We start from the raw sequence: 17144 nt of genomic DNA, 5'->3' as shown, positions 1-17144 counted from the left end.
AATTTTGTTTATCTTTACTCTTAGTGGAGAAATGTCTTCCGTCAAGACTTCCGACAAGAAAAAAAGACAAGTCCTTTCATTTTATATTTTTGGTATTTATGTATCAGGAATAGGTTTTCTTAATCAACAAGTAGTTGTTGTTCCTCCGTAGGTAATTCAGCCTTAGATAGTAAAATATTCTTCTTGACCTTTATTTAATAAGAATCCAAAATGACTGAATTAATCTAGTTCAATTCTAGACTAGCAAAACTTAAACCTACAAAACTTCAATCGAAACGAAGTGACGCCCCGCCACGTGTGTTTTGCCAACATACTGTTAGTTGAGGAATGTTAGGAGTGTTATCTCATTTTACGGAGACCTGAGATTTTTTAGAAGCTGTTTGTCCTGTTTACAAAAGACTTTTAGGTTAATGTTGAAATTTGGTTTTGTGCGACACACAAAAATGTCTGACATAAACTTTTATGATTTTTACTTTATTTATTCACTAAAACGGGACGTAATCGCGTAGTATTAGCTTGAAAGTTACCTCCAATGTTTCGAAGATAGCACTGTCTTTCTTCCAAATATGAGCAAGTTCTTTACGAAAACAATCCGTTTCGGAGATTATATATGAATTTGATGACTTATTATTGGGTTACTGTTTATAATCATATAATCTCTTTTTCTTCTTTGTCGGTCCCTCATTACCGAGGATCGTGACCCTTTTTTTTGCAGCTCCTGTGATTTGTGTCCATTCGTATCGATCTCCCGTAGCCCTCACTGCTTGATGGAGTTTGCCTGAGGTGGCCTTCTTAACTTGGTTGGACCATCTAGTTCGTGGGAGGCCCCGAGGTCTTTCACCTTCCACTTTTGCTAGCACGACCACTATATCCAAACTTTCATCACCTTTACGTAAAACATGTCCAAAGTAAGATAACATACTCGTAGCGATGTTGGCATATGGTGGCCAGACGTATTTTGATGCCAAGCTGCGGGAGAATGAACAGAATTATACAATTAATAGAACTTATTTTAAGATAATAAACATACCTACTTCAAATGATGGCTCAAAATGCCCTTTACGGTACCAATGTAAATATCCAAATTAAAACGCTTTTCCACGTTGAACTTGAAAATAGGCCTTTGAATATGTTGACGGTACTTTAACCAAATTAGTTCAGGCCATTAAAGGGGATAATGATCCTCTTCAATACGGTCCATTCTTAATTAATTCGAATTAGGTACTAGATATCTATAGGTTTCAATATAAAATTAGAAATGAGATTCTCGCGAACCAATGTTACTGGATAAATGTGTTCGCAATCCCGAATGTCAAAAATATATGAAGATGGTCACCACTGAAAAAGGTTTCCAACCGATATGAACATCATAAAAAATATACCCCTGGGCCCATACGTTTCGTCTACTTCGGACCCTCAAGATGTACATTAGATATTTTTTCGCAACGGTTTTTTTAGTATGACCATCTTAACATAATTTTGACATTCAGGATCACGACCATAATATCCCCAGTAATATAAGATAAGATAAGATAATCATTGATTTCAATCTAAGTTGGTAAATACACAGCGGTCGAGTCCTCTTATTAGGTATGAAGTACCTGTGTCAGGAGAAATATAAGGAAGTATCCAACGGTAAGTAGCAGTGGACAGGGCACGTTGCTTAAACTCAGAACCAGTGGTTGCTCTATAGAAAGGTTCTCCAGTAGCAACGCTCACGTAGACTTCTTCCTTTGTCAGTGTGATCAAATTGAAAGTCACTAGAAATCTCACTGTGTCAAAGTACGAGGTAACATAGAAATCAAACCCATTAACGGTACCAGATGACCCGAGAAAGTCCCCAAATGTACAAACAACAATCTAGTAAAGATTGCAGAGATCCTTTATATGAAGGAAATAATGGTTAAAGCAGATTTAGTTAAATGGGATGCCAATCGATTCGTTTTTGTGATCCTGGTAGAACATTTCTGCCTGACTTCGAAAAATATTTAAACTTTGCAAGTCGCACGCTCTCACCGCTAGGCCACCAGCGCTAATATAAACATAAACTGATTTTTGGCAAAACACATTTAATGAAATACAAAAGGTACACTCAAAATTTGGTCTCAGTTGTTTCTAAATATGCACCTACTTTTATTATTTAAAAAATCCTTCAATAAGCCTGTTTTATGTACAAATATTCAATTTGGTACCAGACATGTAATTTGATTTTTTACCTGCCAGATTGTCTTCTTAATATCAACCCACGTCAACTTACTGTTGAATACGATCTAAAACGTCTTTCGTTATAAAACCTTTCGGTGGCACGCATTTTATCGGACATTTTTAGATAACCTCTAGACGCGATACGTGAGTAGGTAGGTATGTAGGTATGATATTTAATCTTATTGTTTTTAACCATTCTCTCTTATGTAATATTTACCTATACGTTTACTGAAGAATATTATATCATTTTAACAACTACAACACAGCGACCAGACCGGCTTTTCCATTATTCCATTAGTTTCTTTAGCGGGCTACTTTGCTGAACGAACAAATTTTTATTTCACCATCCCGGCTCATAAAGGCTCTCTTTATTCTTCAAAAGATGATGAGAGTTGCACTTTATCCACCATAGTGACAAAGTATTCATTTGATATGGTGAAAAAACTTGTGTTTCACTCAATAGCAAAGTTTGTTTAAACCATCACAGAAAAAAAATAGTTCTCCAGCCAAGTAAATACTCTTGTGTCAAGACGTTTTGTGTTTCCTATATAAGGAAACAATAAAATTCTTGCGTCAAGATATAAAATATTTCAAAGTTTATTATTTAAGCTAAAAAATTAAATTCTCTATCCGAGCTATAAAAAGTTTTTTTTTTAAAAAAGCTCATTATTCTCACCAAGAGCGTTTACGTTTTGTTTTAAGTATTGTATTTTTTAAATTAAACCTAACTGTCTTAGTGCAATACCCAAATAACCTGTGCCAAGAAACTTTGTTTCTTGGGGTTAGATACTCATAGTTGAATTGAGAATTATATTTCTCCATAAAAACAAGAAAAAGTATTGGTTCAAGAGTGCATTACTCAATGTAAAATATGATATTATTTATATCTAGAGCTGAAATCTCTTAGCGCCAAGTTTAGTATGTCTTGAATAAAGAATGAATTTTCTTATACCAGCATGGTTTTCGTCATTCGTTGAAATCTTTGTAGTTTTCAATAATCCTCTTCATCTTCTTCTTCTTCCTCGCGTTGTCCCGGCATTTTGCCACGGCTCATGGGAGCCGGGGGTCCGCTTGGAAACTAATCCCGAGAATTGGCGTAGGCACTAGTTAAACTAGAGGCCAAATTCGGATTAGCCCGGTTACCTCACGATGTTTTTCTTCTTCACCGAAAAGCGACTGGTGAATATCAAATGTTCGTACAGAAGTTCCGAAAAACTCATCGGTACGAGCCGGGGTTTGAACCCGCGACCTCCGGATTGCAAGTCATACGCTCTTACCGCTAGGCCGCCAGCGCTCTTGTCCCCTTCATCAAATTTATTGATACTATTTTATGTAAAAGTCTCAAACCAAAGTTTTGGTGATTTTTCTTTTAAATAGCTATGGCTCTTGACTGTATATTGACAACATCAAACCAAGAATTAATCGCTTTTGCGTAAAAACTTAAGTCTCAAAGCAACATTTTGGTGCTTCTTCTTTGAAATAGCTTTGGCTTTTGACTGTGAGTTGAAAACATCAAACCAAGAATTTATCGCTCTTGTCTATAAACTTAAAGTCTCAAAGGAAAATTTTGGTGCTTCTTCTTTGAAATAGCTTTGGCTCTTGACTGTAGGTTGAAAACATCAAACCAAGAATTAATGGCTCTTGTATAAAAACTTTAAAGTCTCAAACCAAAGTTTTGTTGCTTCTTTTTTAAAATAGCTTTAGCTCTTGACTGTAAATTGAAAACATCAAACCAAGAATTAATCGCTCTTGCCTAAAAACTTTAAAGTCTCAAAGGAAAATTTTGGTGGTTCTTCTTTGGAATTTGGTAATATTTTTGGTTTGAGGTAGAGTTACTCAAGATAAAACCGTTTTTTAAGAGCGTGCTTTATCTCTTTCTAAGACTTTTTTTTCTTGCGGCGAATAATTAATATCTTAACTCAAATCACTACCATTCGCTTTAAAAATGTGTAAAGATAAAACTAAATAATTTTTATTCTCCTTTAAAAATTATGTTGTTTTTAACTCAAGGCATATTTATTGGACTAAGCAATTTATTATTTTATTTAAGCAACCGTGCGCAAGAGAGTTTTGCGTTTTGAATTAAGATATCTTTTTTATCTGTGCTCGTTCCTTGAAAACCTCTGAAACTCTCAAGATTCCATTTACGAGTACAAAGAGTTAACCAACAACTTTACCCCCTTTAAAACAAATAACTAGTTATTTCAATTGTACATATGAATATTAAATACTTTGTTCGTTTACCTGGTGTATGCTGTTGAACGTAACAGAAAATTAAATGCTTAAATAACCAAGAAGATTCCAAACTCATCCCAATAATCCGGAAGACACTTGCTGCGCCGTTTAATATAACTTTTACCATGCCCTTCAAAAGCTTACCCTTTCATAACAATTAATTAAACATAAAACCAATGAAAACAAATATGTAACTTACTGTTACAATTAGCAATAAGACCCCTCGCATGTCGCAAAGTACTGACTCTTGCTTAATACATTTCCAACTCTCACATAATCGCGCCACCCTTCAAATCGGGGAAAGGTTTATTGAGTAAGCGAATATCCCTATTTCCCCACCTCGCTCGTTAATAAAATAAAAGGGATTTAGGGTACGGGACCCTCGGATTCCTTTCGGAGGGGATTACAGCCCGTTGACATCTTATGTGAGTTAACTGTATTTCTAAAGACTTTTGCGTTTTTTACCCAAGGGAAACCAATTTGTATGACCAATTCGCCTGACAAATGCAGTTCCGTTTGTTAATTGAGTTCATTTGCAGAGTTGGAGGAATTTTGTGGGTGAGTGCCCTGCTGTTTTGGCTGACTAGCTTGGTGGGACTCTACTAGGTTTACCTACTCACGATTAATTTGAATATTTTAGATTCTTGTGTTGCTTTGAGCATTTAATGTTTTTGATGACAAACTATTTTATTTTACAACAGTGCCAGATTATCTGAAATTTCCACGGCAGCTGGCGGGACCTCTATACCAATTTGACACCGGACGCGATCATTTGGCTGCGTGGCCTGGATGTCGACTTATAATCATTTATCCTATTAGTATATATTATATTGCCTACGATACGCCATACGCTTAAATTCATACAATAAATAAACCTGACATTTGACATGCTATGACTATAACGCCATTTCATTCTACACTAGCATCAGAATGTTATTTAAATCATGTTATTTAGTTATCGTGCCTTTCGCTCGAACTTGTTCATACATGTATTAGCGCGGGCGAGACGCACGATAACTAAATAACATAATTGAAATATCATTCTGATATCAGTGTACGTTGTTCTTGTTTTCGATATATCCTCAAAGCTTAATGGAATTAAAATCAACTATCCCATTTAAGGTATTATTGACATTTGATCGGTACTCCAAAAAGGATTGTAAACATTTTAAACTACCCTTGTAAAATATACGTACAGAATGACATTTTAAACTACCTTCGTAAAATGTACGTACAGGATGCTACATTATTTTCACCATGTATCATGTTTTTCATGCCTTAATAGTTTTATAGTTATACTCCACTGGATATAAATATCACATGTGAATGCTGGGCTTCATAACGGTTCCTTTTGACCGCCAAAGACGTCATATGACGCGCGCGGCTACAGCCCAATATCAACCTTCATGCGTACCGACAAGGTTCACGATTACGCGCCGCGTGCGATAGGCGTGGCGTTCAAAAGGTTAAATTTTGCATATTATTCAGAGCTGTATTGACAATTGCGTTTGTTTGATACATAACAAAGCGTTCATTAATTAAATGAAGCTTAAGGTCCATTTTTTAAATCTACAACTAAATTATACCTACCTAAAGAGAAAGAAGTTTAAAACTTATTCTAAGATTTATCCATTCATCCATTGTATCCATTATCTATTTAAAATACTTACATATTTATTTGAAGTAAACCTATCGATAAGGCATCAATGGTGTATTCCTTATAGAAAACTGAAATGAAAATGATTTGTTCATCCGTTTGGAAGCATAGTGACCATAAACATACTGACGTTAAGTTGAAACCCCTAACGTAAAAAGGTATGTTCCAAGTTAATAAGACCCCTATTTTACGTCAGGGGTTAAAAATCTATAACGTCCTTTTTATCAGCGTTTAATTAAGACAACGCAGTAATCCAATCTAAAATCAATTGAGCGAGAATATTTTAAACATTTTTTCATAATAATAGTTTCAAAGAATACTTCAAATTCAAAAGTCAATCAATCAAGTTTAACCAATTACACTTGTCCACACTTCAAAAACTTTAGTTTATCTACTCGTAGCTCAGAATTGATACTAATTAGTTTTCTTTCTTAGTTTAAGTTTTAGTTTCATTTTATTAATGTTTTTAGATAGTCCGGTGTTACACCGTTTTAGGGTTCCGTACCCAAAGGGTCAAACGGGACCCTATTACTGAGACTTCGCCCGCCCCCGTCCCACCGGCCCGCCCGGCCCGTCGTTCCGTCCGTCCGTCCGTCCGTCTGTCACCAGGCTGTATCTCATGAACCGTGATAGCTAGACAGTTGAAATTTTCACAGACGATGTATTTCTGTTGCCGCTATAACAACAAATACTAAAAACAGAATAAAATAAATATTTAAGGGGGGGCTCCCATACAACAAACTTATTTTTTTTGCAGTTTTTATAAATAATGGTACGGAACCCTTCGTGCGCGAGTCCGACTCGCACTTGCCCGGTTTTTTTATAAGAATAATGATAGAGAACAATATCATATGATATTTTTGTAACGTAGACCTGTTTTTGTGTCCTCATCCTTATTATCTTCAAAATTACAGTTATCAAAATCAAAAATCAAAAAATCAAAAATGACCTATATTAAAAACCGATTCAATAACGAACATAATATAAGTATTCATGTACTCAATAAACCTGAGTAGTTAGTACCTAAATTTCACAACGTACGCAAAGTTTTCATTAATAGCGAAACAAACTAATCTCACGCGGAACGTAGTTCATAAACTTCAGACAATGCCTTGAAGAAATTTACGTAGACTGGAACGTCGTACGCTATTATATTCCAATTTGAAAACAAGGACTAAGGACTAAACACGAGCTTAAGAATTTCAATATTAATATCCATAATTTAAGAAGTACATTTAGCTACCTGTACCCCTAGTGTAAATTTATTCGATAGCGAAACGTGACGTACGCGTTTGCGTTAAGTTTCATTTAGTATGTGATTTAGAAACAGCGCGCCAAGCGGAACGTTTTGGAAACTCAAAATCCTATACAAATGAGACTTGCGTACGTCACGTTATGCCATCGAATAAATTTACACTAGGGGTACGGCATCGATGAAGGCCGATAGCAATTTTTATTTATATTTGCCTTGCAGTTATTTGGCTATGGTACTAATTATTAAAGAACATGGTTGTAAAATGTGACGGCGGCCGGCAAAACTTCCCACTTTGCGCTGACCATAAGGGCGCCTTGGCAGGTTATTCGTTAATTCGTTAATCATATCTCGTTCTTATGGTAAACGACAAAGTGGGACATTTTGCCGGCTGCAGTCACAAATTTGAACCCATCCATACTTATAAAAGTATAATTTTTTTAAAGTCGGCAAGGTTATGAACCTTAAGGGGCCTACCGCGAAAACCGAATTTCGCAAATTGCGTGGATCTTTTTCTTTGACTCTCACTAAGACGCAATTAGAGTGACAGAGAAAAATGCCCGCAATTGACGAACTTTGATTTTCGCGGTTATAGCCCAGGCCTTCTTTGGCACAGGCACCTTAGTCAAATAAACAGTATACATAACTAGAGCGGTTTAAAATAAATGTTTAAATGTGTGACTGTGAGATGAAATAATATAGTATTCATACCTATATAATTTAATAATATATTGCTGCAGGAAATGTCAAAATCAACGTCGACGTTCTAGATAATTAACATTTCCTGGAGCTATGTAGTCAGCACCAATGGTGCTGTATGTTGCATTTGGCGGGGCTCATTGATCGCAATGCCGATGGCTGCTGGCGTTTAGTTGGAGTAAAGTAAGAATTGATATTTGACATTTATGAATTAACCGTTTAAGCCTTAGTTACCATATTTAACCCTTCAAGTGGCGGCATAGAAAAAGAAAAAGTTTACTGCTTTTCAATCCGACCATTTACAGGTTAAGCGCCACTTGAAGGGATACAAGGTCATAACTGTAATGTTAAATATCAATTCCTACGTAGCGCCGACTGAAGACAGATCCTTACGATATACTATATGATTACATAAATCATACCCAGGTATTGGTTGTTGTATTTATAAATCTTGCTATGTGAATGTCACTATAAAATTAAAACTTAACATACTTAAAGTACTTGCTGAATAGTATTGTAATGAAAACAGTTTCCAAAATTTGGCAATCTTGGAGCCGATTCTGATTTACGCATTTGTAATAGTTTTGATCTTCTTATGATAAATAAATAAATATTATACGGACCTTCTTACACAAATTGACTAAGCCCCACGGTAAGCTCAAGAAAGCTTGCGTTGTGGGTACTCAGACAACGATATATATTTATTATATACATAATATACAAATACTTAAATACATAAAAAACATCCACGACTCAGGAACAAATATATGTTCATCATATAAATACATGCCCTTACTGGAATTCGAACCCAGGACCATCGGCTTCATAGGCAGGGTCAGCCACTAGGCCAGACCCATCGTCAAAATCTATGGTCGTTATGATTTTGTGATGACACGACTAACAATGCATCCCACGTTCACTAATGGGCGATAGTCAGTCATACAAAAACCGTAACAAATTATTTAATCGAAATCGGCCTCCTTGTTACGAGTTCACTTCGAATTTTCCCTCGACGCTCCACTATCATACAAGTTATTTGGCATAACAAAAGTTGAACGTATATTAAATGAATATTACACGAGGGGAAAGGATTTTACGCACGTGTGTTTCATCGAGTCGAGTTACGTTTTCTTAGAATAACAAATGTTTGTTAAATAATAATAATAATATGTTTTTTTATTCGTCAGGCTGACACTACCTACAAGTACTTGGCGGGCCTCAACAAGGAAGTGGAGCTACTTGATAACGATCCTTTGAATGACGTAAAGGTGAATAAAGTGTATTTTTAGTTTACTTAATTGACCCAGATGATTTGAGCTGGGTGAACAGAGTCAACTACAGGGGAATCGAAGCGTCAAATTAGATTTTTTTTTTTTGCAATATATATATTTTTTCTAACTCTGTTTTGGCATTTAAAATACATCCCCACGTTTCAAACCCTTTAAAGCATTTGTGGTCAAAGGGGTTCGAAATATCGGGATGTATTATAAATTAATTACATCCGTTTATATAGTTTTATTTCTTACCTAACAAATCTGTAATGCAATCAAGATGCCAATCTCTCTTTATCACTTTTCCATATTAATAAAATATGTGTATTTCAAAAAGATGTGTGCGGTTAGGTAATTTTTGTATAAACGTATTAAGTATATAGTATATCATCATCATCATCATCATCTCAGCCATAAGATGTCCACTGCTTAACATAGGCCTCCCCCTTGGACCTCCACATGTACCGGTTGGAAGCGACCCACATCCAGCGTCTTCCGTCGTGGACGTCCTACGCTGCGCTTGCTAGTCCATGGTCTCCATTCTAGCACTTTTCGACCCCAACGGCCATCTTCTCTGCGTGCAATGTGGCGTGCCCATTGCCACTTCAGCATATAGTATATAGAATGTATTATATATTATAACTACATATGACTATTTACATATTGTAGGTTATAGGACTTACAGATTTTTATATAGATTATCCAAAATACCTAAACGTTACTCACTTGCATCTAGTTATTAAGTTAATAAAAATAAGATAGTGTTTTTTTTTAAGTTTTTTAAGTGATATATCACACAAAAAAATTAAAACTAAGATACACCGCTGAAACTTGTAAGAAGAAGTTTATGCGTGGTGCAAATGCATCAGTCCGCTCAACTACATGCTTAATGTTTACTAGATACGTAAGTACAATTAAGATAAGGAAGGTATAGGTAAGCAAACGTATAGTAAGTAACACCCGCCATCACACATTCCCATCCGTTATATACGATGAAATTTCTTTAATGCGTTTTTACAAGTGTGTACTAGAGTTTCTTCATTCTTCACCAGAAGAGGAATTTTGGCTTTTTTGGCTACGGAACCCTAAAAACGCAGCGTCTTCTGATTTACAAGTAAATTCGCCTCCAGGCTACCTGGTACAGTCAGCTAATTAAGTCCCAATCCAGCAACGTACAGTATCCGGCCCAAGGGCGGATTAATCCAGCAAGATGGGCCCGTGACGTCATCAGTCCTTTAATTAATTCGTGGCTCCAAATTGTTCGGTAAGCACCTGGGCGTGAAAATATGAAGGAATTTCATTAAATTTTTTGTAACGTTAAATAATCAAAATTCGCGTTTCACCTTTATATTTTTTGACTGACATAAATACGGTTGAAGAGGGAAGAATAGCTTTGCGATCCTAACGAAACAACGGTACTTTTTCTATGAAATTCCATTTCGGAAGAAAACCGTTTTTTCTAACTAAATCTTAAACAATCACTTTGATTTTTATTGATGTCAATCGCTTCAGAATAATATAGGCTTGGTTTTTTTTCTAAAATTATGACAAAAGGAAACCTATAAAAAACCGGTACCGAGGGTTCCGAACACACCTGTAGGTATACTTTACGGTTTTCGAAATTTTGGTTTATCTGTGCTATAAAACGTAACTTCGAATCAAATTTCAAGATTCTGAGTTTAAGGGAAATACCCTGTAAGTTTTGATTCCCTTGCGAGTGTCGAAAATTTGCAGAAATTTGCGGCATAAACGGCTGTATGTTTTGATTGCGTTGGCTTAGAAGTTTTATTTTTTCACTGCTCCAAGGGACAGTAGATCTGAATATTTGATATAAATTCCAGCTTGATACCTCCACGCGTTCCGTAGGTACGGAACCCTAAAAGTCATGGAGAATGGAAAATATTTAGAAGTGGAAAACATTTCCTCTTTCTGTAGGGACGAGTATGACGTATACCTGCTTCCCTTTTAAGCTTTAAATAAATAAAAATTGTAATCTTAAGACCGTGATACTAATAACTTCGCTAAATTGACTTGGAGCTTTTCGAGAGCAAAAATCTCTCCGATTGTCAATAACAGGCCAATTCGAACGTACACTGAAATCTAAATTTCATCATTTAGGTTATTAAATAAACATTATCGTGCATTTCGCTCGTACTTGTTAGGACCTAGTACATACATTGGCGAGCGAGACGCAAGATAACGAAATGACATCATTCAGATATCGTTCTGATACGTTCGAATTGGCCTCTAAGTAGGTAAAAAGCTGTAGATACCGTAGCCAAAGTCCAAATCAAAGTTTTTCATTCTACAATATGACATATAATAGGTACTTAACACGTCTAGCGTCCAGTCGAATACTTTAGCATACAACACAGCCATATTGTCCTGGAATCTTCAAGCTCCCGCCGCGGGATATGTCGTAATGTAATATTCCATACATACAACTCCGATATCTGGCATATGAACTGCAAAGTCGTGTCTAAGCTGTTGCAGTGGGATATGTCGTAATATAATATTCCATACATTCAACTCCGCTTTCTGGCATAAGAACTGCAAAGTCGTGTCCAAGCTATCGCAGCGGGACATGTCGTAATGTAATATTCCATACATAGAACTCCGATTTCTGGCATAAGAACTGCAAAGTCGTGTCCAAGTTATCGCAGCGGGATATGTCGTAATGTAATATTCCATACATACAACTCCGATTTCTGACATAAGAACTGCAAAGTCGCGTCCAAGTTCTCGCAGCGGGATAATGTATTATAGAACATTATTACACAAATTGACTAAGTCCCACAGTAAGCTCAATAAGGCTTATGTTGAGGTTACTTAGACAACGATATATATAGTATATAAATATTTTATAAATACTTAAATACATAGAAAATACCCATGACTCAGGAACAAATATCCATGCTCATCACACGAATAAATGCCCTTACCAGGATTTGAACCCGAGACCATCGGCTTTATAGGCAGGGTCACTACCCGCTAGGCCAGACCGGTCGTCGGTCCTCCGGTCGTTAATGTAATATTCCATACATACAACTACGATGTCTGGCATAAGAACTGCAAAGACGTGTCCAACTCTCGCAGCGGGATGTGTCGTAATGTAATATTCCATACATACAACTCCGATTTCTGGCATAAGAACTGCAAAGTCGTAGACTACTGTAGGATACTAGACGATGCCCGCACAAAAAATATTTTGTAATAAATTTTTCATTTCTCATGCTCTAAAATCGTTCGTTGATCGTGGATTGTTGTTGTTCTAAAAAGTGTGCAGAAAATAATACGTTTCTGCTTTAAAGCACTGTTCTCTATAAGGTATTTTTTTTCTTTTTTACGATAAGCAATTTAATTTTTGGTAATAAATGGATTTGTTGTACAATTTTCATTCTGATAATTAGATAAATCCCCATTTAATAAATAACGATATTTTTACCTAAATTTTCAATTGAAAGTACCCTCAAGAAATACTACTGAAGTTAATACGTAGCCGTGTTTTTTTAATGCACGTGACTTTTACCTTCCTCGTATTCGAACTAAAAAGTAGAGTGTTTAACTCGGGTGAAAGGCACCACTTGATCTTTTGGTTAACAATCTACTATTTATACTGACCTTGGATACTGAACGCATCCGACATATCGGTAGCTGCTTGACGAGTGAATCTACTTATTAATGTACTCGTAAAAGCAAATAAATAATTCTATTCTATTCTATTCTCAAAAAATGTGCCAATATGCAAAACTTTTTTAATAATTGTTATTATGAACACATTTCTCTAAAAAACTTTTTACAAAAAAAAAGTAAACCGACTTCAAAAAGGATAAAATAAAATATTATCCTATGAGTTATGCGTTACCAACTGATATGTTTGAAGTCGGCGCCAAGCCAAGTACCAATACTGGTCAAAAATATTCAGCTTTACGTCTATAAATCACATTACAACTGTAGTAATAGGTATTGTAAACGTCGCACTAAAAGGATTCCAGTACGAGCAAGATATATAGGAAGCAAGTTACGAACACGTCAGCTAATATGTAGAGTTAAACTCGTGGTAAGGCTACAGATGCACTACATCAAATTGATAGTTTTCGGTAGGAAATGCTCAAGTTGCTTAAGAATACAGTCATGTACCCTTAAAAAACGAGGAGTTCCCACAATTCCTCGTGGATCCCACAATCAGATCAGAACCAAATTTAAATGGGACCGCCTTGAAGATAATCGGACCACGGGTTTCGGAGTAATCAGTGAACATACTCCATTTAAAAAAATCATCATCATTATCATCACCGACATCATCATCAGATCCAATTCATCAAATTGATGGTTTTAGAATGAAAATGCTCGAGTTGCTTAAGAAACCACCCAAATTACCATACATGTGCATTTAAATAATGAGGAGTTCCCTCAATTCCTCGTGGATCCCATCATAACATCAGAACCAAATTTAACTAGGATCACTTTGGAGATAACTCCTTTCAAACAAAAAAATAATTACTCAAATCCGACCACGGGATCAGAGTAATCGGTGTAGTAAAAGTAGGTACATAAAAAAAAATTGCTACAACCGAATACAGCACCTCCTTCTATGAAATTGAAGTCGGTTAAAAACTATTATGATGCGTATCTACCCGAATTTATAATGCCATTTAAGGAGCAGCATTAAAACAAAAACTAACCCTCTTATAAATAAAACCACCCTATTTTTATTTATCATAGATTTATCAGACATTACCTACAAATAACAAATAAGAATTTGTCGTATGCTTGGTTACATTTCGGAATACAGCCATATAACGAAATTTAATTTAGATATGATATTAATTGAAACCACAGAATGGAACTTATTTCGCATGGATAATTGGTTTTGTCAATTTTAGTAAATTTATTGTTTGCGGCGTAAGCCATTCGTTTCTTTTAATTGAACTTGTTATAATTGTAAATCCTTTTTGTCTATTGTAATAATGTAGATATTAATTTATTTTATTCATAGCAAAGTTTATTTTGTATATAACTACAAAAAACAGGTGGTTGTTTTGTGAAATTTGAATAAGTTCTTTAGGGAATTCTGATTAAATATATATATTTTTGATCGTACACTTACACTTTTTAATCCTCATACTATACCTATTTTAATACTATTTGATGAATAAAAACCTTGTTAATATTTAAAATGTGCATGAATCTATAGACCCATAAACAATGAAATCAAGTCAAATTACATTAAATTTTCCCTTAAAATTGGTCTGCTCATCCCGCTTAACGTAAACGGTCCGTAGCGACGAAACCCAACCGTCACTGTCGCACTAAAATGGAAGAGTGATAGACAGAGATGACTATAATACGCTACAGAGCGTTAACGATTGTCAGGTTGGCTTCGCGGGCTGAGAATAGCTCTTGGCTGTATGGAGCTGTTACTCGCACAGAAATGGCCATGTTCCGGTGAGTAAGGTTGCCAGAGCTCAACGAGGGTGCGGATTGTTAGGGTCAGCAACGTGCATGTTACTCCTCTGGAGTTGCAGGCGTACATAGGCTACGCAGACTGCTTACCATCAGGCGAGCCGTATGCTTGTTTGCCACCGACGTAGTATTAAAAAAACGTAACCCTTAAAGGGTCACTTTGTTGTCCATCCGTCCGTCCGTCTGTCTGTCGAAACCCTCTCTGGAAAGCGTGAAGGTATCGAGTTGAAATTAAAATCATAGCACTCAGGCCTACAGTCCCTTGAAGCTGTGAAAAAATTAAATTTCTAAGTTAAAGTAAAAAAAAATACGAGGAATAAAAACACGTATACATATTTCGACACGTTCAAGGGAACCAAAATTTAAAGGGTTGACCTAGAACTATGAAATTTGGAAATTATTATCTTACACTACGAGTAAAAGTACAAGAAAAAATCATAAAACTATAAATTTGTAAAAAAATAAGTTAAATTTGTACGAAACCCGCGGTTGTCGAGTTAGACTCGCACTTATCTCTTTTTTTCTTTAGAGTCTATACTCTAATAGACGCTATCATCTATTTCAGCCAATGATTTATAATTATAGTAGTGTACTACTTAGAAAACACAAGTCTACATTTTAGATAATTGTTCCCAAAGTTGTAATATCTACTGTATAATTTGTATTTGTTTCCTTATGTACCTATAAATATTCCTTAAAATCGGCTCCAACAATTTCAAATGTTTACAAAGCGGAAAATCCGTCTCAGTAAGTAAGCTAGGGCTAAAATCCTCGGGGAGAATTCCAGAGTAATAAGTGCAATTTAACGCAAACGACACTTAGATAGTCAAGTTAAATATGTATTGGGCATAATGAAAGGTAAGAAGTTTTATTTTTAAATACACGTATCACGTATTTATGAAAAAAACCCTTGAAAAAGGTTTTATACAAAAACGTTGCTTTAAGGATTGACTAAAACTTCAATAACAATTCACACAACGATTTAATTTTTTTATAAATGACTCAGGAATTGCTGTATTGATCAAGCTTTCTGTTTAAAATGTATCCCTTAAAAATTTAATAATATAAATGAATTGACTTTTATAAGCCTAACGCAAAACTGTTTAACATAACGTAACCTTATACTTAAAATACAACCTTTTTACTATGTAAAAAATTATGACCTAAAGAGCTACAGATTAAACAAATACTTGAATATTTCTTTTTAAAATATGATCGTAAAAGTTTAAATAAAAAAAATAAAAAAATATTTTTATTCAGTAGCTTAAAAAACAAATTACAATATCTGCGCTGGTGCCTCTTTTTAAGTGAGAAAACACTTGTGCTAAGAGAGCACCGCTCTTCCACGCGGTTAATTTACAGTAACTTAGATGTAGAAAGTATGTTAAACTATAGTTTATATCGCTTAAACAAAAATAACTTCGACAAAGTTATTTTTAAAGATAAAAAGAACTTACGGTTTTAAGCTTAATAATCTATATTTGTATTATTCTAACAAAACTGTATTTTATGTTAAAACTTACCTCAAACGTAACGGCAACCAGCCATAACCTCAAACTCGAACAACACTCACAAACTGACACATCGCGGCGCAGCCGGCTCGGAGCGCGACATGCCTCCTCCGCGGCAGTTTTGCGACTGGCGAACATTCGTCTGTATCGACGCTTCCTGTGTCAACGCCATCTGTGCCACTCAACTTTTGTTGCCATTTTCGAAAACGGAATGTTTTCATGACAAAAGTTTTGATTGGTGTCATTTTGAATTTGGAAAGGAAACTTATTATGTTAATTCTTGCTTACTGCTTTAGGTTTGTGTGATTGACACTGACGTCGGTATTTAGAAGAAAATGAAATGGTTTTTTATGAGATTATTCTCTTTGTTTTTTTTAATACTTTCCATAGTTGGATTAACGTAATAATTGTTTAATGACAGTTATGAACTATGATTCTTACACGGGGATGGGGGGAGTGTTTATAGTTCTTACGTAAGATCACAAAGATGCGCAAAACTAAGATTACACTTTGAAAACCTGTATATGATACAGTCAAATTTTAATTAGTCCAGGAGCTTAAAACCCACTTTCCGAGTGGGTTTATCAAAATTGATAATTACCAAAAACTTAAAGTTACTTTAGATTCTTATATAAGAAATACCCATTAGTAAATAGGGGGGAGGGGGTCTTTTTACTTAAAAACTAAACTGGTAAAAAACGTGTTCCGTGCCTTAAACTGATAGACTTATTTATTTACTTTCGAAAATTAATGCTTACTTTACTCCGACTATTTTCGTGAAAGTTCAAGTCAAGAGGTATGATATTGTTTTTTTCTAATGGTGTTGTCGTATGATCACGCTTTGGGTG

The 17144-nt window shown here is 35.3% G+C and overlaps 1 protein-coding gene across 3 annotated transcripts in view; it reads right to left on the bottom strand.

The window, feature by feature from the left end:
• The window catches only part of LOC133525604 (connectin-like), a 386177-nt gene extending 369481 nt beyond the window's left edge, over positions 1-16696 (bottom strand). For all 3 annotated transcript variants that reach the window (XM_061861917.1, XM_061861919.1, XM_061861918.1), the window contains exon 1: positions 16309-16696. The gene's annotated coding sequence lies outside the window, so the exon portion shown is untranslated. The remainder of the gene's footprint in view (positions 1-16308) is intronic.
• Positions 16697-17144: the final 448 nt, after the last annotated feature.

The sequence above is a fragment of the Cydia pomonella genome, chromosome 15 (genome assembly GCF_033807575.1).
Source record: "Cydia pomonella isolate Wapato2018A chromosome 15, ilCydPomo1, whole genome shotgun sequence".
Classification (NCBI taxonomy): domain Eukaryota; kingdom Metazoa; phylum Arthropoda; class Insecta; order Lepidoptera; family Tortricidae; genus Cydia; species Cydia pomonella.
Note: the sequence above shows the minus strand (reverse complement) of the source record. Positions and strands in the feature narration are given on the sequence as shown.